This window comes from Sus scrofa, chromosome 13, assembly GCF_000003025.6.
Source record: "Sus scrofa isolate TJ Tabasco breed Duroc chromosome 13, Sscrofa11.1, whole genome shotgun sequence".
Lineage (NCBI taxonomy): Eukaryota > Metazoa > Chordata > Mammalia > Artiodactyla > Suidae > Sus > Sus scrofa.
The window spans coordinates 80603736-80630396 of NC_010455.5; the positions used below are offsets into that span (position 1 = coordinate 80603736).

A 26661-nucleotide genomic window follows, 5' to 3' on the forward strand; every position below is an offset into this window, starting at 1 on the left:
ATGAGGGTTTGTCAAAAGGGAGCTGGCCTTCTTTTTATTAACAGACTTGGCTCATTCCATAAAAAGAGGACTTAGAGCTTTACTCTATAGCATCTGTGAGAGAATCAGAACCCTAAGAGATTTTTATTTCATAGGAATAAATCTGTCTAACATGGCAGTGCTTGCTGCACTATTTATTACTGTACTAGCAATTATAATATCTTATGTGTTAATGCTTTTGTGATGCCAAAGTGCTTTCTCATGCAGTATCTCATTTTTATTTTTGATTGTTGTGAGGTTGGTTGGAATGGAAGGCATTACTATCTAAGGAGCAGAACTGGGACTGGGACTCAAGAACAATGGACTCCTCATCCAGTGCTCATTAGATTGGGGCTACAGTGTCTTCTCTGAAAAACAACCTACCTTTTTTCACACTGTAATTTCCAAAGTGGTCTTGTGTACGTTTTTTCTAGCTTATTCTACTTAAGGAAAATCTTTCACTCTCCACCTTTTTTTTTTTTTTTTGGTCTTTTGTCTTTTTAGGGCTGTACCCACAGGATATGGAGGTTCCCAGGCTAAGGGTCAAATCAGAGCTGTAGCTGCCAGCCTAGCAACATGGGATATGAGCCGCATCTGCATCCTACACCACAGCTCATGGCAATGCTGGATCCTTAACCCACTTAGTGAGGCCAGGGATCGAACTTGCATCCTTATGGATACTAATGGGGTTCCTTAACCACTGAACCATGACGGGAACCCTTACTTTCCACCTTTATCTCTTTGATTTCTATCTCATTTGCAGTCCTCGTAATATTTTGAATAAAATAGTAGCTAAGATTCTCTTTATGTTCTGAAGTTCACTGAGAATCTGCTACTCTGATATTAGTATTATAGGACCTCAGACAATGCCCAACCCATGGCCTGGGACTCAAGTCCCTGTCTTCAAATTCATACCTGAAGCTCAGTCATGTAAGATGAGAAAGTCCTAAGATCTGCTTCACAGTGCCTGGAGTTAACAATACTGTATTGTACACTTAAAAATTAACTATGGGAGTTCCCGTCATGGCGCAGTGGAAACGAATCCACCTAGGAACCATGAGATTTCGGGTTTGATCCCTGGCCTCGCTCAGTGGATTAAGGATCCAGCATTGTCATGAGCTGTGGTGTAGGTCGCAGATGTGGCTCAGATCCTACATTGCTGTGGCTGTGGTGTAGACTGGCAGCTATAGCTCCGATTAGACCCCTAGCCTGGGAACCTCCATATACTGCAGGTGCAGTCTTAAGTAGCAAAAAACAAACAAACAAAATAACTATGAAGGTAGATTTCATGTCATATGGGTTTTTTCCCACAGTAAAAAATTCTAATCTGAGCCCTTATAGCCTTGCCAGGTTTGGGTAACCAAAAAGCCAGTGCAATCCAGAGACCCAGACAGGGGACTAATGGGGCTGTGGAAGACAATCTGTCCTTTCAGATGCTGAAAGTATCATCTGGAGAGCTTACAAGCAAGGGCCAGGCTGCACAGATGGTGGACATATCTGGTCCCATATGACCCTTGTTCCTAGGGCTTTGAAGTATGGGCATAACCAGGCACTGAGGGAAAAAAATACTTAACTAAGGAGGACACTAGAGTGCCTGCTCAATCACTCAGGTGACTCCCTTTCTCTTTTTCTGGCTTTGCTGACTGAACTCTTACTCTTCAGAATTCAGCTCTGATGTCACCTCCTCTGGGAGAACTCACCCTCCGTCCTAGAGTGAATTGCTCCTGCCTTGGTGAACCCAGAGCCTTTTATACACCCTTTGGTTCTGACTCTTAGAAAGAGGCAGTATAGTGTAAGGTCAAAAACTTAGACTCTCCAACCATCCTATGGGTTTGAATCTCAACTCTACTAGTCATTAGCTGTGTGACCTTGGGTGAGTTATTTCACTTCCCTACTTTATTTATGAAATGGAGATGATGGTGATGATACCACCCACCACACAGAATGTTGCAATAAACAACATACGAGCGCCCTGGGACTGCCATGATTAAGATTAGTCATTTTGGCCAGGATTAGCCATCACCTATGTGAATCCCACTGCACTCAGCTCATAATTGTTTTAATAGGTATTTGTTGAATCGTTTATTGTATTGAAATTAATCAAGACTTATACAGGAAAAACAGCATTGAATCAGCCAGCCAATCGATGAAAATTTTAGGTGCTGACCAAGGACTAGCCTGTGTGAAGATTTATAGAGTTTAGTAGCGTATAAAACATAGTACTCTCTATAATGCGATGCAGGTGCTTGCTATAATTATAATGAATAAATTCCTTTAAGTACCAAACTCAACAGTCTAGCATAGAGGAGGATACTTAGGAGACATTTTAACAAATGTCTAGTGAATCAAATTTCCTTCCTGGAGTTTAAGTTAAAAGGATGTTTACCAAAAATTTGTCACCCAAACCCTTTCAGGAAATGGTTCCCTAGGGCAAGGGTGACGACCCCCCTCACATCTGTGCCATTCACTAGTCAGCCTAGAATGCATCCTTCAAAACCTGGTGTCTCTCTTTAAATTTTTTTTTTTTTTTTTTTTGGCTACAGCATGCAGTAGTTTGATGTGGGAGTTCCCATACCAGGGACTGAACCCAGGCCGCATCAGTGAAAGCACCAAGTCCTAACCACTAGACTACCAGGGAACTTCCTGAAATATTTTCAACCAATATTTTTAATTAACTAATTAATTGTATTTGTTCTGTGCCCATGGCATGTGGAAGTTCCCAGGCCAGGGATCAAACCCGTGCCATAGCAGCGACTCAAGCTGCTGCAGTTACAACACTGGATCCTTAACTAGTTGCGCCACGAGAGAACTCGAATTTTTTTTTAACTTAAAAACATAACTACAGGCTCACAGAAAGTTGCAAAGGCAGTACAGAGACATCTCATGTCCCCTTCTCTCATTTTCCATCAACGGTTACATTTTCCGTCACTGTAGTATAATATAAAACCCAGGAAACTAATATTGGTACAATGTGTGTGTGTGCGTGTGTGGTTCTCCCTCTGAACTATAACTTTATTTTGCCTGAGAAAGCAGGAGAAAATGCTTCACCGGAAAGAGCTCAAAGACCCCTTTGTGGGCACTGGCCAAGAGCCACTGGGGTGGGGTGTCTCAGCCCCTCACATCCACATCAGGGCCCTGCAGGAGGAGTTGGGGGGGGTACTTCCAGATCATCTGCTCTTACCACCAGACAAGCGGATATGCCAGTATAAGGAAGAAAGGACATTTCAGACCTTGAGATTTATCTGCTGGTTTTCCTAAACCCTGTCTCAGTTTGCTTTTCCCCAATGCTCAGAGATTACTCATGCCCCAGGATATAATTCTTTGATGGATCCCCAGTCCTAGGCTGGGCTTGATGCCTTCTTGCCAGGCTCATAAACACAGCATTCCAAGGGTCTGATCCACGTTTATGAGAGGGAACCAAGGTACAGCCAAGCACAGCTGAGACACCCACAACTCGCCCTGTTTATGAAGCTGCAAATAACCCGCTCACCCAGGTGTCAGCGATGGTATTTTATAGGGGTTTGGAACACCTCATAAAGGACTTTTATTGGCATGCTTAATTTTAAATAGATCCTTAAATTGTAGGGCATCTAAATGCCAGCGTTCTCTGAATATTTATATACCTTCTTTGAAGAGAAAAACAGCAGAAATGGCCAAGACAGAGGGAAAGCCTAGGCCGCCATCCCCAGCCACTTCAAAGGGCAAGGTTTGGGAATGCCAGGAGGGCACTTTCTCTCTTATTAGTGGGGCTTCGAGAGAGCTGTGGCAATTAAGAACCAGAAAGAAATGGTGGGGAAACCTCATTCTGCAAATAACACTGCAGCTGAGGGTGAGAAAGTCCCACAGAATGTCACAGAATACATGTGACTGCGAAAAGCCAGCATGTTATAAGGGCCTACTTACATACCAGGTTCATTTCAGAACTTAATCTTCACTACAATCAAATTAGGCAGATGTTTTCATTTTCTCTCCAGAGGAGAGTAAAGTGAGCTCAATACTGTGGGGCCAGTAAGCAGTGGATCCAGAATTCAGTTTCCGTTGGCCTCGGGGACTCACTCTCCAAGCTTCTTTAGACTGCAAAATAGAATGAGAAGAGAAGCAAAAATCTGTGTAAGAATCAAATGAAATCATCACCACAAGTAGAGCCCAGTGCTGGGTATATAAGACGTCTGTGATCAATATTAACTCCCTTCCCTATTTTATTTGATTGACAAACATGTATAGAGCACCTATGCGCTACGCACTCCTGCAAGTCTCAAGTCATCTGATCATTAGGACAACCCTATGAGATGGGTCCTTATCATCTTACAGACGGGAATGGAGGTACAGAGAGGTTAACTGGGTTGCCCAAGGTCACACAGCTAAGCAAACAGTGGAGCTGGGGCTCAACCTCAAGCAGTCTGGCTGCAGAGCCTTTGCTCTGAACCACTGCCCTGTACTGCCTGTGTGGTAGATAGCTTCTGGGATTCCTGTGAGTGTTCATGGTCTACAGGAACTACTGGCTAGGTTGGGGATTCTCACATTGGCTGGAGGGCTCCTTGTAATGCAGATTGCTAGGACCCATCCTTAGTTTCTGATTCAGGGGGCTAGGCTGAGGCCTGAGAGAGTCCATTTCTAACAAGTTCCCTGGTAATGCTGATGCTGCTTGGTGGGGACCACACTTTGAAAATCAGGGATGGAGAACAAAGGCCAGGCTCTCTCCTCCTCTCTGCCTGGTCCCATCTTGCCAGGCTTCACAGTGAGGCCAGGTTTCACCTCCTGGTGTTCATTCTGATAAACCGTTTCCCCCGCTCTTCTTTTCCTGACTCTCTAGAGATCCCATGAGTACTGACCCTCCATCTAGCCCAGGGCCAGCTTCACAACCAGTGAATCACACAGGGCTCTGCATTTAGAAGGTCCCACACTTGAGGTTTAATGCTCTGTGGTTGTTGTCTTGAAATTCATAATAACCCATTTTTGAATTTCTGTAAGTGAAGTACATGGTTGACAACACAGCCTGGACCCAAGGCTAACCCTCAGCTCATACATGGTCCCACCTCCTCCTGCCTTCCTGCTTCACTGAGCCAGCTCTCAGCTGCCTGCTCCTTTCCCCTTAATGTCCTGGGCCCTGCCTAGCCTCCCCTGCCCAGCCCTGCCCTGCTCAGGGTGGTGACCCACTTGCCTTGCTTGGAGGAGTCTCTGTGCTGTGCTGTCACCCTCTGCCCCTCAGATGGGCCTGGATGTGGCCACAAGAAGGAAGGGAAAGGTGGGTGCTCCATGGCGTCTCAGGGTTGGGTGAGTGTGAGCAGTTCTGACTTGGGCTGGCAGTGTCACAGCACAACTAGTGGGGACTTATATGAGTCCCTCTGTCACTTTCAGTGTGAATGCCCAACCATGTCCGGTGTGGAGGTGGAGGAAGTGCGGGGAGCTTGGATTGCAGGTGAAGGAGGTGGGCGAGAGCCTGGACAAAGGAGGGTTACGGACCTCCTGTTATGAGGCCGCAGATCCGCATTGATGAGCAGACAGGGCGCTCTATCCTGTTTTTTGCATAAGTCACTTCATGAGCATCAGTATTTAAACAGGTGATTGCGGCCTGGGAAAGTGTGCACATCATGGCCTCACGTCAGTTACATGGCCACGCCTCCCTGCGCGAGAGGGTGGGAGACATGGGCTAGCCACGTGCCCAGAGGCATCGGCCAACCAGCCTTCGCCAGGGGCACATGCGCCATAGGAGGAGAGCTGGCTGCGGAGCAGGCAAGCGGGGCGGAAGGAAGCCGTCACATTTTGAATAGCAACCCTGAGACTCAGAAAGCACCCCAGGTATTGTAATGATGAAAAAGGGATGTGTAACTCTGTGTAGAACATTTTTTTTTCTTTTCCTTACTGCCCTTTGAACTTACAGGCATTGTCACCCATTAATTAGCTCATTTTAAAACAATGTATTGGGGGTGTGGGAAACACAAAGTTGGGTATAAGATAGGACGTATTGTACACCACGGGGAATATAGCCAATATTTTGTAATAACTGTAAATGGAAAATAACTTTTGAAATTGTATAAAAAATTAAAAAACACAAACTGCAAAAAGTTAAACTTTAAAAATAAAAAATAGAACAAGGTGGAGTTCCCGTTGTGGCTCTGCAGGTTGAGGATCCTCTCTTGGTCTCTGTGAGGATGCGGGCTTGATCCCTGGCCCTGCTCAATGGGTTAAGAATCTGACTTTACCCAGCTGCTGCGTAGGTTGCAGATGTGGCTGGGATCCAGCGTTGGGGTGGCTGTGGTGTAAGCCTGCAGTGGTTCAACCCCACTCCTAGCCTGGGAACATCCATATGCCACAGATGTGGCAGTAAAAAACAAAAAACAAACAACAACAACAGAAAACCAGTGTAGTGGCCACCTACGGGTGTGTACATGCTTTTAACAAGTGCCAGGGACACCAGCAGGCTGTGAGCCATTCCCCACCTATGGAGTTCCTGGTCCAGTGGGGAGAGAGACCAGAGGCTGTACAGCATTTCAGGTGCTTGGCTCCAAGTCTCCCTAGAGGGTTGAGGGGAGGCAGACAGAGAAGCTTCTGGTAGGCTAAAGAGGAGTCTGGAGAGACCTTGGAGAGGAGGGGGAAGCAGGAATTGAATTGTGAGAGCTGAGAGTCCAGGATTGAAGCATCAAATTTTAAAAATCATAGAGATGGTGGTGAAAGAGATCTCAGGTCACAGTCCAGCTCTGCCACTTGCTAGCTGGGTGACCATGATAAGTTACTTAACTTTTCTGTATCTCAGTTTGTTCATCTGTAGAATGGGTACAATAAACCATGCTTGTCATAATATAACAGCAATTCTCAATATGCGGTGTTGTATGTGATCCCATGGGGGCAGAGCAGGAAAGGCATTTCAGTTGTGGGAAACAAGAGCACGGGTGAGCAGTACTGCAACAACCAGTGCTTCAGGAAAGCTGGAGAGCTGGGCGCGGAGATAAGAGTGGAAGATGAGGAATCTGGATGTGTGGCACTTCTGAAGGACCCTCCAAGACAGGGACACTTTGAGGGATTTTCTATGAAGGGGTGGCAGAGTCAAACCAAGAAGTGCCACCTGTGTGTGCTGAAAGGCCTCCTGAAAGCATCCTTTTGGGGATGGTGTGTCCTGGCATCTGTAGTTGTAGAGAGAGGTTGAAGTGAGGTCTAACCTAGTATCTTGTCCTCTGTGCTGCTGTTGATTTGGAAACCCCATCTCTGGGTGGGATGTGGCATTCGGTAGGTCAGCACATCCCTGGAAGGAATGACACAGCAGAGAGACACATCCCAGGAGAATCCTCACATGGAACCATTCAGTTAGAAGTGAGCCAAGAGCTGGCACAGAGAGAGAAGTCAAGTCCAGTTCACTAATTATACCAACTTTAAAACAAACAGAAGATATGGGCTCGGCGCACAGCGTGGGGAAACATCAACACGCATAAACAAGAAGGCATAGGAGCCATATGTTGGCCAAGCTCCACCCACGCAGCTTCTCCAGAAGCCGACCGTTCATCCAGCACTGTCTGTGGATGACTGGCAGGGAAGCATGCATGTGGATCAGAAATGATCAGAAGCATTAACTCTACAGCGATTGCTGCCATAGGGTCCCTCATTTCTAATGTCTTTGCCGCCATGAGTGGTGGTGGCACAGGGCAGCCTCTTGGCAGGTGGGAAGGCTGACCCATCTTGGAGGCATTCGTTGGCTCCTCTCCTGACAATCTGATGGTCTGAAGAGTGCCAACCCTGGAATCAGGAGTGCTGGGTTTAGGGGTTAGTTCTGCCCTTCACTACAAGGGAACCTTGGATAGTTCAATTAATATCTCTGATCTGATTTCCCTTAACTAAATGGAGGAAGTAATGCCCACTTGATGAGTAAGTATGAGTCACTCATTCTTTCAGCAAACGTTTCCAAAGCACTTACTGGGTCCAGATTATGCGTACGGCCCAGGAGATGGGGGATAGCTAAGACAGGGTCTAAAGAAACTAGTAGTGTGGCAGGAAGGGCAGCCCCATAAACAGGTGCTCATGCTAGGGCTTCATGGCAGTAAACATCTAACTCAGTTTGAGAGGCTATGAGGAGCATCCTAGAGGGTCTCCATTTCTGTGTCAAGCAGGACACAGGTCATGTACTGAGAGCAAGGGGCATGAAGAGATGGTAGAAACTTAAAGAATATGAGAAGGGTGTGAAGTGACTGTCAAGGAGAATATGAGAAGCTGTTGACCAGGAATGTCCAAATGGTAGCCAAGAGGATCATTAGGACAACTTTAGGAAGTGTGTGTGTGAGAGCAGGTGATAAACAGCTAATGGTTAGAGTGCTGTCAGTTTGTGCTAACAGTTGTATTGGCATTTACTTTTCAAAAAAAAATTAATTTAATTTAAATTTAATTAACTTAAAAAATTTAATTTAAATTTATAATTTTTAAAAATTGCATTGAAGTATGTTGATTTATGATGTCATTAGTTTCAGGTGTATGGCACAGTGATTCAGTTATACATGCATACATATGTATTCATTTTTAGATTCTTTTCTATTGTAGCTTATTACAAAATATTGAGTATAGTTTCTTGTGTTATTCAGTAGGTCCTTGGTGATATATTTTATACATAGTAGTACTAACACATTTCTATAGGGAACCTCAACTTGGTATATTCATTGGCTAAAGTAACTTCCCTGCCCTGTGTTCCCTGATGCGTGTTTTCCTGTCCTGTTTGCTCACATGCTCTGGTTCCTTCCTCTCCATTCAGATAAACCCATCCTTCAAGGCCTGCTTCATGCCTGCCTCCTCCAGGAAGCCATCTGGGATGTCGCTGTTGTATCTGCTGTGTGAGTACCTTTCCTTCCAGATCAGGGTGCAAGAGCCCCGGTCCTCAAGGCCTCCCACTTGGCTGTGCCCGTATCCCCTGGGGTATCTCTTAGATGACCTCCTGACTCTAAGGCGCACTCATGGCCCCACTCTGAGAAGATTTGATGGGAGGCCCTGCCTGCAGAGAGCTGAGTGATGAGGTGGGAGACAGATTATCCCAAGCGCTGTCATGTCTAAGGAATCAAGACCGCTCCTCATCCATCTCTAGCTCCCAGGTCCTGGCACACACAAGGAACTCTGCTTTCTCCTTTGAAGCTCCTTTTCTTTCTTTTCCCTTTGGTCCCCTGAGCCTTGGCAGACACAGACATTATGCGAGGACCAGAGGATGCAGAGTGAAAAGATACTATTCTCAAAACTCCATGGTCTTTGCTCCTCTGGTTCCTGGTGTGTGGTAGCCACTTCCTAGATATTTATCAATCCAAATTGAGGTTTCTGCTGAAGACACACTTCTGTCCCCCTGGGGAAGAATCCTCATGCCTCTTCATTTCACCATCACTTGGTTGGCAGAAACCATGGAGCTTCTCCAGGCTCTGGGACCTCTTCCCTCAGGGCTGAGCCACCAGTGAGGAGATGAAGTGAGGGTACCAGTACCTCAGAGGGTTGAGCTGCGGGCAATTTTTCCAAAGCACAGATAATCTAGAATGCCTAAGTTGCTCCACCAGGATTCTCCATGCTCTAATATGCAGAGTATGAGACTATTGCCAAGCTGTGGGACTGGGTGGAGGGCTGGCTGTCTTCATGCTATGTGGGGAAGGAGAAAGCAGGAAGGTTTAAAGTGGGTTGTCTGACAGCAGCAGAGATCCCAGCTCCAGCGCAGTGGCATGCAGGGGTAAGACCTGTTTAGCCCCAAAGTCTCAAAGGACAAAGAGATTCAGGGGGGAGGAGTATCTTGGGCAATGAAAACTCGCTATCCAGTGCTTTCCGGGCATTGGCAGTGTGTGTGCTGTGACTGTCCTGCTTGATCATTTTGCAGTCCTTCTAGGGAGGTGCTCATATACTGTAAGAAAGGCGAGAAGGAAGAGAGAGAGCTGGCAAGTGGTGGAGCCTGGATTCAAGTCTGGGTCTGTCTCAGTCTCTCTCTCATGCTCTCAAAAACCAGCAACAGGTTGGAAAGGATTAAAGCATTGCTGGAATCCGTGGAAAATACTTGGTCAGTTTAGCAAATCCATCAAAGAATCACATTTCGTTTACTATATACTTGCCACCTCCCACCCAAGTGTCCAGCGCTGAACAGGGGTGGAGGACGAGTAGGGCAGAGACCAGGCCAAAAGCGGAGCCTCAGGCAGTAGCTGGTCTGGGGCACCCACCACAGGCCCAGTCATATCAAGGCGGGCCTGTGGGCCATGCCGAGGAGTGCAGACTCTATCCTGGGAGCTGAAGGGCTGTCGCAGGGTTTACGGAAGGCCTGGGCAGCTAAAAAGATCAATTTCGAATGACCCCTGGATGGGAAAGATGGAAAAGTTGGTGGCTATCCTCTAGGACTCTGTTCTGTGGAAAGTTCTATAGCAGATGCCATGGGGGGAGAGAGGCTTGGAATATCTGCCCTCACAGAGCTGGGGACCAGAGCTGGGCAGATCCCTAGGAGATGTTCTAATGTTGCAGGCGAGACAGGCCCAGGGAGGGGGTAGAAGAGACCTCCAGGATCAGAGGATGGAGAGGGTGGGCAAGCAGGGAGGCTTCCTGGAGGAGGGGACATTCACATTGAGCACTGAGGGAAAGGGATGGTGCTGACAGGGCAAAACCCATAAGGTGAATCCTGTCAGGATAAGATACCTGGAAGGGCAAGGCCTGGAGCACAAGACTGGCAAGGTTTTCTGGTCAGAGCAGAGCACAAGATGAAACTGGAGGGGGGCTTAGGGCCTACCAGGGAGACTGGACCTTTGGGAGAACTGAGCCTCAGAAGGGCTTTGAACACTCTGGGGTATTATGGATGGTGGACTGGCAGAGGTGGCCAGGATGGGTGGGCACTGGCTCAGATGGTCAGACAGGGAAAGAAAACCCACATCACACAGTTCGATGGAGCAAATTGGATATGGTGACACCACTGGCAGCAGTGGCAGTGGCAGGCACTGGTGAGATGGGGGTGGGGACAAAGGGAAGGAGCTTGGCAGCCCATGATGGGGGTGGCACACTGGGTGCTAGAACCACAGAGGCTATGGCTGGCCATGCTCCTGAAGCAGAGAGAGGAGAGATACACAACCCTGCTTCGGTCTTCCCCTGCCTTCCTCACTGGCTGAGCCAGCTGGAAGCTGACCCATCTCAGAGGTTAGGAAATGCAGCCTCGAGGGGTGGACCCCTCTGTCTGACAGAGCAGAGTCAGAAGAGAGGAAGTCATGGACCTGAGCAAAACCAGTCCCAGGACAGCACAACTAGCATAGGTCCCCACCCCCAGTCCAAGGCTGTTCACATGGTGGACCCTCCAGGAAGATGCTACCCTAGACTGATGGGTGTCTGATTCCTGCCCTCTGGTCCTTAAGTGCTATCTTTGGATCTGCAGACTCCTGGGGTGCAGGTTTAGCAGGCTGGTGGTAACAGAGGACACGGGGTGGCGGGGGGCGGGGGTGACCCGCAGGGACAGGACGATCAATGAGGGCCCGCCTGCGGGTTCCAGGCCTCACCTCTCTGCCACCTCAGGACTGCTCACCACCCACACCTTTCATTGCTGTTTTGCTCAGTCGGCATTTCCTTGCCTCTTCATAGTAATCATCATTGATGGCTATCGACCAGTGGTGACAGGGCTGAAATTTGAAGGTGAGGGAGTGAACAATTTCCTTGTCTGGCTGTGCTGCCCCAGATGCAGCAAAGTAAGGCACCCCTCTCCTGTCTGAGTTGGAAAGCCCAGCCAGTGCCCTCACCCTCCATTTCTTCTCCTAGAGAGAACATCTTTGAACTCTAGGTATGAATCACCTCCTCCAGAAAGGTCTCCCTGATTGCTACACCCACGGTGGCTTTCCTCCCTCAAGTCAGATATCAAGGGCACTTGGCATCAACCTTTTCATGCCAGGACTAGGATAACTTAAAGCAGAGGTTCCCAAACTTGGTTCGTGTCACATTACCCAGAAGGTGTGTTGAACCACAGCCTGTTGGATTCTAACTCATTATTTCTGATGCGGGTGATCTGAGATGGGGCTGAAAAATTGACATTCCTAGCAAGTTCCCAGATATGCTGATGTTTCTGGTCTACAGTGATCATTACTGCTCAGTGGGCTCACGCCATTTCCTTTTATTTTTTTTAATGAATTTTATTTTTTTCCATTATAGCTAGTTTACAGTGTTCTGTCAATTTTTCTACTGTACAGCATTTCCTTTATGACCCAGTAAGAGCCTGTGGGGGAAAGGGACCTTGTTTTTATCAGGAGCCTTGCCTAGTGCTCTTTTGGTAAAAGCAGATGCTTAAGAAGTCATTACTCATGTATTACTTAAAAATGATTTTTTTTTCCTTGTGAGTGGCAGGGGAAGGGAAGAGAGAAGAGTTTAAGGTTATTGGCTGGTTTTTATGGTGCTGTAAAATCTTGAAATTTGCCCTATAAAATGGCTCTTTCCCCTGCTGTTAAATGAGTTAATATGTGAAGTGTTTAGAATAGTATCTGCAACATGTTAAGTGCTACAGAAATGTTATTATTGTTGTTGGAGAGGGGGACATTCTGCAGAGTTGTGCAGAAACCCTTGAGGGTATCAGAACCCACGTGGAGGCAGCAAGGGCTGCCTCAGGCCTTGAAATGTTGAAGATTTTTCTCTTTTCCTGGGGTGAAATATGGTCCAAATGTCAGCAGCTCCTACTTTCAAGGAGTAGATTATGGATAGGTTTTATTTTCTTCTTTACACTTCTGCACACTTCCCTGATTTTCTACTGCAAACATGTATTATTACAATTATAAGCAGAAAAATGCTATTTATAAAACCCAGGGCATCTCTGACCCCACAATACACAAGACATGCAGTTTCAGTGCACCAGGCTAAACAATCACTTCCCCACCAGCATGAGCTTCCCATCCTTCTCTCTGGGGCTTAGGGCTACTAGTCATTCACTCTTTCATTTATTTATTCATTGATTTGCTTAAAATGTTGATTGGTTATTTAGCACATGTTAACTATATTCTAGGATTCCAAGGGTAACAAGAGGTTATGGGCCTGGCTTTGGCACCAGCAAGACTTGGGTCTAGTCCTAGTTCTGCCACCCGTTCGTTGAGTGACTGAACACTTCCCTTCTGTGTCGCAGTGTCCTCACCTATAAGTCGGGGTCATAGTGCCACCTACCTTCTGTGCAGGCTCTCTGTGAGGATGAACTGTGGGGAAGCCCATGCCCAGCAGGCATCCACACTTGCTGAATGCAGGCTGTTATTACCGGGGACCTGGCTCCAGGAGCTGGCTGACCCGAGAGATTGAGGTGTTGTGATGTCAGCGATCCCAGGACAGCTGCACAGATGGATTTCTCTGCCCCACAGGTTAGGCTTGGTGGGGATTATCACCCTCATCTTTGAGATGGGGACTGTGGGAGATAGGGACTGTGAAGTCTGGAGGATGAAGGGACTGACTCCCAGTGCCACACAAACCCCTGCACTCCTGCCCTAATGGGACCTCTGTGTCACAGTACTGGGCAGGTAGGGTGACACAGCGTCACCCACCTTCTCAGCTGATGGACTTGCTTTTTGCTCTGTATCGAGGAGCTGAGTCAGTTTGGCTGATTTTCGTACAAATTATCCGGCTCCACTGTCTGCTAAACTAAGGGAGGCCTTTCTTTCCATGGAGTGAAGGCCAGAGGAGGGGTTCTACCTCAGTGCATGGGGGGGGGTCACCACAGAAACGAGCCCCCACGGCACTGTGTTAAGTGTGTTGAGCTGTAACAACCCTCCTTACGAGCTGACAGCTGCCACCTGCAAGTATTTCTATCAACAAGTGCCTGAAACTTGAAACACTAATGAAAACATCCCTCAACGTTAATAATGTGATTAAATTGGACAGCGATGGCATGCGGGATGAAAAAGGGGGTGCCCTGGGAATGGGAGAGTCAACAGATTGTGGAAGGTTTGCTTGCTTCAGGCAGGATGTGCCATTTTGGAGGGGGGTAGTGTCACTTCTTCAAGGGAGAGAATGGCTGGATCCATTGAAGGTCACAGGTGTCCCTCCCAGAGAGAAGCCAATGTGGAGAGGTGGAAACCTAGCCTTGCTGCAGGGGAGATGAGCCCTGGCCTGCGGTCCCAGCTCCAGCGCTGACCAGCTGTGTGGCCTTGGATAAGTCATTTAACGTCTCTGAGACTTAACCATTCTCATCTGTAAAACAAGAGGAATGATGACATCATCACAGAGCTGTTGGGCACATGAAATTTGAGAATGTGTAAAGAAGTTACTTAGGACCTAGAAAGTGAGACAGATAGATGAGTAGCTAGCCAGGTAGGAGGAAGGAAGGAAGGAAGGAAGGAAGGTAGGTAGATAGAGAAAGATATGGCATCTTTATAATTAAAAATTTGGTGAAGCTCCATTTATGGTGGTGTTGGAGGCTAATGTCTTCCTGAAACAAGATTTTTTGGATAGGTGGAACTTATATGGGTTGTCTGGTTCCTTTTTCTATTGAGAAGGCTCTTGACAATCTGTTCCATTGCCTACTGCTTGTTGCTTTTTTGTTGTTTTATTTATTTATCTTTTTGCTTCTCTTCACTATGAGGCTGCCAGCTGCCTTTTTTCTTGTATTTTTCATTATAGAAAATTTCAAACATATACAAAAGTAGAGAACATGGTATAATGAGCTCCCATTTATCCATCATCTGGCCACAATGGTTATCAATTCATAGCTAGTCTTTTTTTCCTTTATACTGTCTATCCACTTCCTTCCCACCCAACTCGAGGTTATTTTAGAGTGAATTCTAGCAGTTGTATCATTTCATTGCTAAATATTTCAAGTTGTAATCTTAAAAAAATCATGACACAATAATACATTATCACATAAAAAATTAGCAGTAATTCCTTAATTTCATTAAATAACCAGTCTATGCTCAAATTTCCATGAATTCTTCATGTATTTTTTTTTTTTTTTACTTTTTTTTTTGCCATGCCCACAGCATGTGGAAGTTCCCAGGCCAGGGATCGAACCCACGCCATAGCAGTGACACCACTGGATCCTTAACCTACTGCACCACAAGGGAAATCTTCTTCATATATATTTTCAACAGTTCATTTGAATTTTGATATAAATAAGGCCCATACATCGTGATGTAATTTGTAAGTTTCTTTTGATTTACAGATTTTCTTATATTTTTTTCCTTTGTGTTTTATTTGTTAGAAAGGCTAGTCTGGATCATTTGTTCTGGAAAGTTTATCACACTGTGGATTTTGCTGATTGTATTTGTGTGGTGCAGTTTAATGGTTCCTCTGTTGCCTGTATTTCTTATAAATTGGTAGTTAGATCTAGATGCTTGATATATTCAGGCTCAGCTTATACGACCACTTCACAGGTAGTGCTGTGTCCATCAGGAGGCACGCAGGGCCTGGCTGTCTCTCTGTGTGACAGTGATCCTCATTGCCTCCATCATTAACTCATTCACAGTGGCAAAGTGTTGATAACATCAATTCTGTGACGCAGTCTTTGTTTATTAGCAGGGAACGTCTATAAATAGATGCTTCTCTTTGTCAGTGCTACAGTCACCCTGAGGGAAAGTTCATTTAGGAAAATCAAGTTAATGCTTGATTGTTTCCCCTTCTCCTCACCAGCTATCAGATAATTAGTTGTTCATTTGTGCCTTCCAGTGATGACTAAATAGTTTATTTTTGATTTTTATGAATTCGTGGATTGAAATGTATTTGATGTCTTCGAATCAACTCCAGTTATTATTATTATTGAAGTTCACATTGACCAGTAGGAGCTTTTTTGGATTTGTTCCCAAGTCCTTTTTTTTTTTTTTTGTCTTTTTTTGCTATTTCTTGGGCGGCTCCCGCAGCATATGGAGGTTCCCAGGCTAGGGGTCTAATTGGAGCTGTAGCCGCTGGCCTACGCCAGAGCCACAGCAATGCGGGATCCGAGCTGCGTCTGCAACTTGCACCACAGCTCAAGGCAACGCTGGATCTTTAACCCACTGAGCAAGGGCAGGAACCTAACTCGCAACCTCATGGTTCCTAGTCGGATTCCTTAACCACTGTGCCATGACGGGAACTCCTCCCAAGTCCTTTTGACCTGACCCTGCAAGACTTTGATAGTTCTTTAAAAGATGTCCTAGACTGCTTTAATTAAACATTTCTCCAAAGATGCTTGATTTCTTTTACTGGGAAATGGGCATGAGGGGTGCTCAGTATTGCTGGTTTGGACCTTGTTTCTAGGGCTTTTGAGTGGACAGAGATAGGAAAAATGGATATATATACATATACATATATATGTATATATATTTAAGGTAATATATACTGTGGGTTAATACTGCTGCTACTAAGTCGGATTTAGGACTATAGAATTTTACTTAACCTGTATGCCTTTTTTTCTCATATTGCAAGTAGCATCTCTCAGTGTCACCAGAAATTCCTCATTTGCCTAATTGTACAACTTAGACACAGTAGTCTAAGAATGACACAAATATACCTTGAACATAATGATTTAAACAATTAAACATGGGCTTACAAATTTTTGCAGTTCTCTTTTTGTCCTTAAGATTTATTCCACTAGGGATGGATGTGGAGTCAGCTTGCTGTGTTTTAAAATCACATGGAATAATCCCCCTCTCTGTGGTTATGCTACCAGCAGAGTATAGAGTTAGGTTCATTTATTTCATTTTGCTTTTTATTTTAAGGGATTACTTTTCTAAAATTTCAATTTTAGTTTATACTTAGGTAAAATATTTACATGGTTCCAAAAATTAAATCTCTAAAGCAAGGTATATTTAAAGAAATCTAGCTCTGATTTGCTTTTATTTTAAGCAAATATGTTTTATACATTTATAAATCCTCCTTTTGTAGGTAATTGGCAGCATACTATACATTTTCCCTACCTTGCCTTTGGCACTTGATAGATCCTAGAGATTTCTTCATGGGGTACATGGATGTATTCCTCTTTCTTTAATATATGGTATCATTTCTTGTCATTATCAGTCTGTCTCTAGAAACTACCTTCTGTTTTAAAGTGATGAGTTTGTGCCTCGGAGTGCAGCTCTCCAAGCCTACCAAGATTGTGTGCTAACTAGTGTTCGTAGGTTCTGAGTGAGGAAATGTGGAGCTCTACAGCAAGGAATGGGTGTCGTCTTTCTGGTGGGGATCCTGTCTGCTGAGCCTCTAGCACAAGGATTTGTTGCTCATAAAAAGTAGTTGAGGGAGTTCCCATTGTGGCACAGCGGAAATGGATATGACTAGTATCCGTGAGGATGTGGGTTCAATCCCTGGCCATGCTCAGTGAGTCAGTGATCTGGCGTTGCTGTGAGCTATGGTATAGGCTGGCAGCTGCAGCTCCGACTCCACCCCTAGCCTGGGAATGTCCATATGCTGTGGGTGCGGCCCTAAAAAGCAAAAAAAAAAAAAAAGTTGATTTGTTTCAAAATGTTTTAGATGTCTTTACAATGAGCAGTCACTATAACAATAAGAGCCATTGCATTCACATCAGACTGCTTCATAACATTTGGTCCCTTTGGCTGGCAAAAACATTGGTGTTTGAAAATTATTACTTTGCTATTAGAATTTCTTCTGGAAAATTCTTCATTTCTGAGGATCACATAGGCACAAGGATAAAAAAAAACAGTTTGGCAAGACTCATTTTAATGAAAGTTGTTTTTCTTCCTTAGCATTATTGAACTGATTGATTCATCTATTCACATGTTCCCTTAATTTATAAAAATTTTTGGTGCATCTGCTACATCCAGACACCAAGTTGGAAAATTGGAACTGAGAGGGTTTCCCTTCCTCCTCTGAGCCACAGCCCATGTCCTCATCTTCCTGGAACATTCCTATATGACCCATCCATTCTCAGTCCCACATGCCGATTCCTCCTTGGATAAGGCCCTGTTGATACCCAAGTAGGTGGTGAGGACTTGCTAGTGTCCACAAACCCTTGTTCTGATGTATGGAGAACATTGGGTGCCTTTAGTCACATGTCCTCAGCTCATCCTGCTGAACGCATCTGTTTATTTCTCGTAGTTAAATCTGAAATGGACTTAGGTCAACTATATTCAAGTCTTCATGAAATACTTGCGCATTCTTTAAAGTGAGAGCTTTTGTTGGTTAAGCATTAATAATGTCACTGTTTGTGGCCTGGAAATAATTGGCCCTTTTCTAAATATGCACTCTCCTCTGCTTTCTCCCAGCTGTCAGGGTCTTAAGTTCTGGACCACAGTTTGGTTTGGCCTGAACAAACCTGCTCTTTTTTTCAACAACATATGGATGTGTTGGGGTGGTACTGCTGTTATAATGCTGTAGTCTTCTGCTTAAAATGATTTACTTTGAAAAGTTGTTACAAATTGCTGTGCACATCTCAGCCTGTATGGGTTTTTTTTTAGTTTATTGAAATACAGTTGGTTTACAATGTGTCAATTTCTATTGCACAGCAAAGTGATTCAGTTGTACATATATATGCATATGTATGTGTATATATGTACACATTCTTTTTCCTATTCTTTTCCAATGGTTTATCACAGGATATTGAATACAGTTTCCTGTGCTATATGATAGGACCTTGTTGTCTATCGATTCTGTATATAATAGTTTGCATCTACTAACCCCAAACTCCCAGTCCATCCCTCCCTCCCACTCCTCCTTGGCAACCACAAGTCTGTTCTCTATGACTGTGAGTCTGTTCCTATTTCATAAGTATGTTCATTTGGGTTGTATTTTAGATTTCACATGTAAGTGATAGCATATGGTATTTGTCTTTCTGTCTGACTTACTTCACTTAGTATAAGAATCTCTAGTTGCATCTCTGTTGCTGCAAATGGAAACATGGATGCCGTTTCATTTTTTGTAGCTGAGTAGTATTCCATTTATCTGTTGATGGACATTTAGGTTGTTTCATGTCTTTCAGCCTACATTATTGAACTGCATCTTGGGGTTATTATGAGGATAGTGCTGGGCGATAATATAAAGACCAGCAGGGGGCAAGCACACTATGAGAGGGTGAAAGTCAGGCACCTCAAACTGGTACACATGCACACTCTCACATGCGCACACACATAAACATTATGTGCCCACACTCACGCACTTGCATCCATGCACATCCGAACACACGCATATACACTCACATACACATGCATACCCCTATTAATACATGTATACAAAGATACACACGAACACAGTCCACCCACTCACATCCATACTCTTACATACTCAGGCACACTCATTATAAACACTCATAAAACACACATCCATACAGCATGCTTACACTCCCTCCCAGTTTTGAATAAACACATGTGCTTATCACTGTTCATTATTGTGAAATTTGAAATGGTCATTTGAGATGGAAGCTCTTCTGTTTTGCCAAGACTACCCTCTCCACTGTGTTCAGAAACCAGACATCTGGATGGAAAGTCACCTAGTGCCACTCATTTGGTTCTGAGTGGCCTATAGGGCGGTAGGCTCTCCATGCTCCAACCCCAGGGACTGGTTTGGTGGCAAAGTCCAGGCACAGGACAAGTATCTGAGAATTGAGGGGCAAGGGTGGTACTCTCTGCTCCTCCACTGGGGAAAGTGAGGCAGAAAAGGGTCTGGGACTTTCCCGAGGTCATCCAGGAAGGTCATGTGATGGAACAGAGCCCAGAAACCTGTTCCCTTGAAACCCTGGCCAGTCAGGCTTTGAACTGATATGACTTGCTCAACACTCCCAGGATGAGATGCTTGTTTTTGGTTTCTAAACATTCTCTACCGTTAATGAATCCTTTAATCAAACTCATTAGTTGTGGTTTGCATTATCTAAAATGACCCCTGGAATTAAGGCCCCTTACCATGTTCAGAGGAAGTAGCTGTATATTTTGCATCTCATTTATCAAACTTTTATGAAGTAGCAATTATGTGCATGCTTCATGAGCCAGGCACGCTCTGAAATTGCTGGGAATGTAATTTTTCTGAGCACTATTTCATTGCTGCCTCTCAGAGTGACAGAAAACGAAGCTGATGGTACAAGGGAGACTTTGCCTTCAGAGAGGAAATTAAGGAATGCTTACTTAAGGCAGGTCTCTCCCTGGAAGACCAGATTTCCACTGAGATTGTTCTCTGGACAAAAGGTGTCTAAAATTTACACCTTCACACCCTGCTGGAGCCCCTTCCTGGGTCATGCCAAGGGTAGGCACAAACCATGGCCAGATCACCTGCCTGACTGGCTATCCCTCACTCAGTGCCTCTCTTTCAGCCTTTCCTTCTCATGGGTTTTGAAGGAGCTGGAGAGATGAGGTTTCTTTTCGTTAAGAATCATTTTGCATTTCTCTGAGCACCCTGGGGGTCTCCTACGTGGAGCCCCTGTCAACTACTGTTCTGTGAACTTTTTGAGAACCCCTTTGTCTTCCTTCCCTCTGATCAGTCCTTTTCCCTCTGTGGTCCCTCTATCAGCAGCAGCAGCAGCATCCTCTGGGAATTTTTAGAAATGCAGATTCTCAGGCCCCAGCCCAGGACACACTGAATCAGAAACTCTAGGGGGTTAGCCTCCGGGATTGAACACGCCCATCAGGGGATTCTGATGTCTGCTGAAGTTTGAAAACCATGCTCCAGAAAAGAGGGAGGAAAGAGACAATATATGTCAGCCCAGTGAGAATTTTTTTTTCCAGAGCTGGCTTTGGCTCAGTGATGAGGGAGGAAATGGGAGGAAATGGTGTTATAAGTCGCCACAGCCTTCCTGGGCAGGGGGGGAAAGAACTGGCCGTATGCATCACACTGGGGCCCTGGGTAGGGGCAGGGAGGCAGTGAAGGGTCTCCCGCCTTCTACACTCTCTGAGGGGCTTGCTGATAGCACTGCCTGATCCAGTGGCTCTCCAACTTTGCCACACATTGGAATCACCCAGGGACCTTTAAAAACTCCTGACGCCCAACTCCCACCTCCAGATATTCTGATTTAATTGATACAGGGTGCGATCCAGAGATGTAAAAGCTCCCAAGTGCTTCTAATGTGCAGTAGAGCTCAGGAGCCAGGGCTTTAACCTGGGAGGCCCGCTGCTCTAGTGTGATAGGACTTCAGGTGGGGCAGGAGCATGTGGGAGGCACCTGGCTGTCTTTCTTGTGCCTCTCAGATTATGAGGTTTAGGAAGTCCCCCACTCTGTGTGAAAGCTGGTGTTGGTGGTCAGAATTGCCTAAGACAAAGGCACAGGATGCACAAAGAGGAGATTTCAGAAGAATCGGGACTTTTCTGAGGCAGGAAATAAAATGCTGCTCTCCTGGTTCATCAGGTTGTCAAATTGCCATGCCCAGCCTGACCTGAGCCCCTGGCAGCATACCTGTACAGTATACACCCCAATAACAGGACAGTTACACTGTCTCCAGGTGTCCCCAGTTACTCAGTGTTCCTTGTCAGCCCTCCCCAGTGGCAGGGCAGATTTTGAGAAGAGTGAAGGCTCTGGGCTTGGCTCCTGCTCTGCACTTCACTTCTCCCAGCTCTGGGGCTCTGGACCACTCACGGCGGACCTGAAGATGATAAAGTCCCCTCACGTGTCTGTGTAGGCATCTCGTTGAGGCTGGACTACATCACTACAGCACCTGGCCGGTTCCTCCACACCTGTGTGCCATCCCCTTTCTCTCAGACTGGGCCTGCTGGAGAAGCTAACCTGCACCAAGGTGTGAGCACACATTGGAAACACCTGGGAAGCTGAAACGCTCATGCCCAAGTCTCTGTCCAGAGATTCTACTATACTTGGCCTGGTGTGCCTTGGGTTTTAAGAATCTCCCAGATGTTTCTGCTGTGCAGTCAGTTTGAGGCATCACCGGTTTACCAGACTAAATAATGCCTTCCTGTTGTGTGCTCCATGATGTCTGAATATAGCCCGGGGAGCCCTAGTGCAGAGGGTTGTGTAAGGGCAGCTTGGGGCTCTGAGGCAGGCCAGAGAGGCGTTTGGTAAGAGGGAGCCCCCAGGCACCCCTACCCCACCTCTCTGCCTTCCCAGGAGGCCAGCCTTGGCCTCAACATGTGATGCTGGTCCGATGTCTGACTCCCCGCCCACTCACATTCCTCAGTTGCTGTGGATCTGTCTCCCAGAGGCCTCAGTAGCTGGCTTTTCCCAGGGACTGCTCCTGGAGGGTGGGAGGTGCTTGCACACCTAGGGCCACCAGAACTACCCTGGCCCTGCCAAGTCTCCCCTTCCCAGGTGGCTGTCCTCACCCCTCCCTGGGGAGAGGGGCACTGCTACCTTTGTTTCTCCATTTCAGACTTAACCATGATGCTTCACTTCTGGTTCTAGAAGAGCTGAGCTTGTTTAGACCAGGTGGTCCAAAGCCATGGGGTGACATGAGGAAGGATGATGTTGTAGGTACCTCCCAATAGTCAGATGGCTTGGGCAGGCTGCCCCGTGGGACAGCACAGGTTACCTTGTGGGTGGTGGTCTAGGGCAGCTTAACATGAGAACGAACTGTCATGAAGCAAGAACAGCTTAGGACCACTTTTCAGCACTGGGTGTTGGATGTACTTTGGGCATCAAGCAAGCCCCTGTACAGACCTGACAGAGACAGCATTTCACCGCCCTTGCTGGTTCTCCCCTGTTCACTGTCTTCCCAGCATAACCATAGCTCAGCTCAAACCACCTGTGTTCTGACCTGGGAGAGGAGAGAACATCCTGGGGGGCTGGATATATGACCTTGCTTTAGAATGAAAGTATCTGCCTGGCCCTGGGTGAGGCTCCAAGGCTGGGCATGTTTCAACCTTTGATATTCCAAAGAGGTTGGGTCTGCAGGTCTTGGCGCCCACAAGCCAAACACCCCCCATGTGGTAGAGGGTGTGCATTGGATGTCTGATTTGTCCTGTGATGCCTGGAACCTGGCTGGAGGCCTAGGCCACAGTAAACATTTGGGAGGAGGAATGCTGTAGCATGCAAGAACAGTAGCACTAAGGCAAGGCCATTGGCCAGACGGCTGTTACTGGGTCCTCACCGTATGCCGGGCACTGGGCTAAGACACCAGGCACAGCAGCCCACGTTGTAGTGTATAGCCTGGTGGGTCAGGCCTGCAAAGGGCAGGGGGCTTCAGGGAAAGCTCTGAGGATGGGACTTTTGTAGTGAGATACGAAGTGGGATTCAACCAGGTAGAGAGTGGGGTCCTGGTTTTTCCTGCAGCTTCTGTGGAGGCTCTGAGGTGGGAAGAAGCATAGTTTATCTCCATTCCTTGTGGCCAGAGCACAGACATGGGAGGGTGGTGGCTGCTGTCAGGGGGTGGGGACCATACCTTGAATGGCCTGGAAGGCCATGGGTTAGGAGTGTGGTCTTTATCAGAGGAGCCACAGTGGCCAGTTCTGTGGTGGAGGGGTTCCTGTGCACAGCGGGGCTGTCTTTGCCTCTCACTGCAGTCCCTCAGTCTGCCTGTGCAGGAGGCCTGAGAGTCAATTTGTAGAATCACCCACCCCTAAGTGATTCTTCTGTCTGTGCAGGTTTCAGAACCATGGATTTCATAAATGTGAGGTTGCAAAGTTAACCTCCCTAAGCGTGTTATTTCCTCTTAGGCTCCATCCAATGGACTACCCAAAAAACACACCCACCTCCATGCAGGTGGAGAGTATCCTCTAGGACAGAGCCAAGGGCAAGTCTTTAGAGAGAGGGTTGGCCTGAACCATTAGAAGTTCACACTCATGGTGGGGGGGGGGGGATGATGCATCCTGCCTCCCCCTAAAGCTAATTCCAACACCTTATTATAGAGCCAGATGGAGTCATCTTATCTTTCCTACTCTACCCCATTCCCTTACAGAGGAGGGACCCCTTCCTCTGGGGGACTATACCCGGCACTCAGGGATGTTACCCCTCAGGAAGAGTCCTTAGTGGTTCCTGAGAACTCCCTGTGTCAGCTCTGGATCTGGGTTTCTGTTAAGGAAGAATTGCAGCACAGCAGGAAAGGCAGTGATCTTGGGGGACCTGGGGTTCCCAGTATGTGATGCACACTGAGGAGTTGTGGGCAGTCCCTTCCTCTATGGCCATGGAAGGACCAGGATTGGGAGGCAGGGGCTTGGGATCTGGTCCTCTCGTTAACCCCTGGGGGGAAGCCTTGATCATAGGACATGAGGTGCCCATCTTCTCTACTGTTGCTGGCAGTTTTCGTTTTCTGTGCCATTTTGGTTGATTGGCTGTGCTTTCTTCAGAGCAGTACGCTTCTGCGCTTTGCTGCCAAGAGCCCGGTGGTTGCTTAGCGATGCTGCCATGGCTGAGGGAGAGGTTCACGGCAAATAATTAATCCTTGGCTGGATGGTCTTGAAGATCTCCTCCAGTTCTCATGGAGAACTCTCCATGAAAAGTTCCCAGACTTGGCCAAAAAACATTTTTTTCCCCTTTCTTCAGATCAACAATTTTTTCGGTTTTGTTTTTTCTTTCCTGTTCAGGCCCCTTAGCAGGCACAAAATACTGCCTAAGGATATGGTTTTATTTTGATACATTGTTGGGGGATAGTTTTCTCATCTAACCTCATGACTCCTTAAATAGATGACACGCTCCTCAAGGGCAAGTTCACTGGTGGTCCTGCGTCCCCTAGGGGCTTCCTACCCAGCTGGTCTCCAATATAAACTTGTTGAAGAGGAACGGCCTCTATGGTTTGATTTAATTTTATCAGGCTGTGGTTAATGGTGAAGTGGTAGGCACCCAATTGATTCTGGTCTGCAAACCCTATTTATAATTTACATAATTATGATGATGCTGTTGGTGCCCTGCCAAGCTCCCTTTCACCAGGCAGGTACGCCCATCCTCCCAGCACTGTGCGTGCTGGCCGCCCATGGGTCATAGCCCCTGTTTTGCAGAGCATTGTCCTCAGCTGCAAGGGAACCACCCTGTCTAGGAGGTCACACCTGAGACAGGCTACCAAAACTGATTCTGGTTGGGGGCAGGGGGTGAGTGTACAAAAGCCTGACCCCCTTGGCTGGAGGAGGAACTGGCTCTCTGGAACAAGCTGTGCTTCAGTGCTCTCTGTGGGGTCAGGCAGAAACCAGGCTCCAGCTGAGACCACAACTTGCTCAGCTCTTCTCCTGCCCCGTCTGCTTCCCTCCCCCTGGGAACACAGCCCAATAAAGACCCCAACCCTGGGCTCTGCTTCCAGGGACCACAATCCAGGACAGCAATGTTGTTTGTATTTTATTCTAATTTGACTGAATTTTATTCATCAGGGGACAAAAAAAAAAAAAAAATCAATTCAGCCAGCCTCCCGTGTTGCTATTTCTGGGCCTGGGTCTGTGGAAGATTGAATGAGAAAGGCAAAAAGGCCTTGTCAACCTACATATGGGCCTTTCAGCAGCATCTCATTTTAGACATCTTGTACCATAGCCTCTCTTCACTCTGAGGATGACCCAGGAAGTTTAATATTTAATATTTCTGCCTCTTCCAACATGAACTCCCAGGCAGCCTCTTCTGTGTAGAACTCACTCCCAAATTCTTAGGTTACCACCCTTATCTCGCCCCAATAGTCACTTTTGTGCATTTTCTTTTCTTTCTTTTTCTTTTTACTTACAGTTGATTTACTGTGAATTTTCTGAATTACAAATTAGGACTCATGGTGAAAATGGGAAGTGAACATTTTAAATCTGGACTTTCTGGATGAATCCAGGGTATACCATTACAATGAGTTCTGTTCCCTGGCCTGGACAAGCCATTGATGTGCAGGCTCAGGTGGGGATCCCCTAAAGATGGGTGTTCTGTGGCACGTGCATGGGGCTGACTTCTGGGGGAATCCTTTGTGTCCCTCTGTCTACAGGATCTGAAATCAGATGATGGTCTGGATTGAAGGTACAGACTAGAAGTGGATTTGGAGCATGGCATAGTGGTGAGGGCATGTGGGCCACCCTCAAGGAGGCTGTGCTAGATATGCGATCAGGCCCGCTAACCTCTTTGCGTCTCAGCTTCTTCCTTTGTAAAAACAATGAGCATGATAATAGTATATAACTCAGGGGGTAGTTGGGAAGATGAACTATGAAATGTCTTCCTTTATTATAACTCAGGCATGTTGAGCTGTCAGCCATGCCACTTGGTAAAGGCTGCCCTGATGACTCTCAGGGTTTTGTTTGCCATCCACTTCTTAGCATGGTCCATGTGAGGTCTGTATACAGAAATCTCAGATCTTGGGAAAACTTCGCGTCCTATTAATCAGACCACTACCATCAGCATCTCCAAGGCCGGGCATCGCTTAGACAGTATAGGTAGGAATGGGAGCATCCCCAACCCAATGCAGCAGTCAGGTTTAGAAGATGGAGAGAGCTGGGGAAAGAGAGAAGATTGGCACGTTGGAGTAGCCAGTGGGGACCACACAGATCTGGGTCCAGATCCCAGCTCCATCCCTCTTACTTGGTGTGTCAACTTTCATAACTCACGTACATTTTCTAGCCTCAGTTTTCTAGTGTAAGATGGGGTAATATGGACCCCGCAGATAAGAATCTGTGCTATTGTAAATAAGATCCCTGATACATAGAAGTCAGCCAGTGCTGTATTTCTGGCTCCAGCTCTCTAAGCTGGCTTTGTCTGTGGCCGTGCTCCTCCCTCTCTAGCCCCTCACACTGCTGACAAAGCCCTGGACTCTGAATGGTCAGGCTACGAGGCTCACTCCATCACAGGCTGGAGAATAAGAACTCATCCTACAGAGAATGGTGTGTGTCTGGGTGTCTCTGAAGCCTGTTCAGCCCACATGGCCCACCACTCTGGGGTTCACATTGCTGACGGTCCCCAGATTCCCTGTGCATTCCC

The 26661-nt window shown here is 46.6% G+C and overlaps 1 long non-coding RNA gene across 1 annotated transcript in view; it reads left to right on the forward strand.

Annotated features, from left to right (window-relative positions):
* Positions 5731-26661, forward strand: part of LOC110256526 — a 137122-nt gene continuing 116191 nt past the window's right edge. Inside the window, exons 1-2 of the long non-coding RNA XR_002338129.1 lie at positions 5731-5817; positions 8750-8828. This is a non-coding gene — a long non-coding RNA (uncharacterized LOC110256526). The remainder of the gene's footprint in view (positions 5818-8749; positions 8829-26661) is intronic.